Raw genomic sequence first — 2,500 nt, forward strand, 5'->3', positions numbered from 1 at the left:
AGGGCTGAGTCTGACTGCCTTGGATGGATCCCTCAGTGGACAGATGAGTGTGTTTTGGCTCAGGAAGCCTCTGGCTGTTCTATTAGGGAAGAGTCTAACTGGATGCTGCCATCTCCCAAGGTCCTCCAGCGGTTACTTTACAGTAGTGTTTCTCAACGGGGGCTCTACAGTCCCGCAGGGGCCATTAGAGAGCCCTTGGGGGGGGGGGGGGGTTGAGAAGGAGACAGCTGAGAGAAGAGGCCCTCAGTTGCAAATGGGGGACATTAGTGTGTTTTTTAAACACTAAGGGGGGTGTTGACAGGCTTATGATGAGGTCAAGTCAAGAGGGTGTTTGTTCAGAAAAGTTTGAGAACCACTGCTTTACAGTAAGGCTGCTTACAAAGTCGACGCAAGCCATGTGCATTAACGTGGGTAAAAAAAAAAAACTTTAACACGCATTAACGTGTGACACAAGTATCTCCACCAATGGCGAAGTATATAATGTGCGTCAGGTATCAAACATGTAGGGGACCTGTTTTGATACGCATTGGCACATAATGGGGCTGAAGCGTAGAGATGCATAACCTTGCGGCACGTGTATACATCAGGAAGCATTCACTATGTAGATAGACAGACAGACAGACAGACAGTACCGCCTTCAGGAGAAAGCAGCTGTTTTCCAAAGAGGATCTTTGGCTCATATAGTATATACTTTCACCTCGCGCATCAGCATTGTTGTGTACTTCGTGTGCCACTTTTGTGTGCTGCTAGCAAGCCTCCTTAGAGGGCTGGCCTGGCTTGATAGACAAAATGTAATTCTGTAATAATAAGTAGTAATAATAATAGTAATAATAATAACAATAATAATAATAATAATAATTGTATCTGTAAAGCATTGTATCATACAAGGCATGCAACTCAAAGTGCTTAATAAATGGGGAAAAAACATCATTGATGTTCAATAATATCATAAAATCAATAATATTACTACTACTAATAATAATGATGATGATGATAATAATAATAATGATAATAATAGCAGTTATCATCATCATCATTGTTATAATCCATATCCACTGTAAGTCTACCTCAAAGAAATGGTTCACACTAGTCACTAATACAGTCTGAGCACGGCCAAGAACAATAAGTACAAGAGAGAAGAGCAGGAAATACGTATATACCTGTCCCGTAAACAAAGCCATTGGATTTCACAAAGCGGAAAAAATGCATCCAATTTCCCAAATAAATGTGTTTTTCTGTAAGAAGTTGGGCTATTGTGTGCAAAAACACCACACACCTGTGTGTGTGTGTGTGTGTGTGTGTGTGTGTGTGTGTGTGTGTGTGTGTGTGTGTGGGTGTGTGGGTGGGGGAGAGGGTGGTGGAGAGGGCAGTAAACAAAGGTGCTTTAGAGAGTAGAATGTGCTTTGTCCTCATGAAGGAGACTGCTTGTCACTTGTGGTAATTCCAGAACACACACACACACACACACACACACACACACACACACACACACACACACACACACACACACACACACACACACACACACACACACACACACACACAGGATCTTGGATTTTTCTTCTCACACCACACACACACACACACACACACACACACACACACACACACACACACACACACACACACACACACACACACACACACACACACACACACACACACACACACACACACACACACACACACACACAGGATCTTGGATTTTTCCACACACACACACACACACACACACACACACACACACACACACACACACACACACACACACACACACACACACACACACACACACACACACACACACACACACACACACACACACCTGTAGACTTCTTGTCACATGTGGTAATTCCAGAGCATGGCATATTGGGATGTCTGAGCGTGCATGTGCATGTATACGCTTCGGAGGAAAAGAAAAACAAGCCACCTTGTCACCAGCTTATCTCCACTTCATATCAGTAACCGTGTATGTGTGTGTGTGTGTGTGTGTGTGTGTGTGTGTGTGTGTGTGTGTGTGTGTGTGTGTGTGTGTGTGTGTGTGTGTGTGTGTGTGTGTGTGTGTGTGTGTGTGTGTGTGTGTGTGTGTGTGTGTGTGTGTGTGTGTGCCAGTGTTTATGTTTCCGTGTGAGTGTGTGTGTGGGCGTGTGTGTATTTATTAGGTACTTGAGTAACTGTGGAGTGACATGACCACATTTCTTTCAACAACATTTTATTTTATGGTTCCATTTATAGTATGTCTCATCATACCCGTACTCCATATCACTAACACAGGTGCTAATTTGTAAGTAAAGTGTTGTGTTTTAATGTGTAAGTACGTGATGTTTCACATTGTTAAAAGTCTCGTTACACTGTAATTCGTGATGACATATTTGGACCTTAAAAATAAACCTTCACATGACTTTAAAGTTCCTTCAGTCTATGCAAATTGAAATGTAATGTTGCGTGCAAAGACAAAGTAGATGAAGCAATGATAAACTGTCCCCTGTTCATTTCATCT

General features: G+C 42.7%; 1 protein-coding gene across 2 annotated transcripts in view; it reads left to right on the forward strand.

Moving 5' to 3' along the window:
- The window catches only part of coro7 (coronin 7), a 143,756-nt gene that overhangs the window by 54,421 nt on the left and 86,835 nt on the right, over window positions 1–2,500 (forward strand). The gene's annotated exons all lie outside the window — the stretch shown is intronic.

The sequence above is a fragment of the Engraulis encrasicolus genome, chromosome 2, assembly GCF_034702125.1.
Source record: "Engraulis encrasicolus isolate BLACKSEA-1 chromosome 2, IST_EnEncr_1.0, whole genome shotgun sequence".
Taxonomy (NCBI): Eukaryota; Metazoa; Chordata; class Actinopteri; order Clupeiformes; family Engraulidae; genus Engraulis; species Engraulis encrasicolus.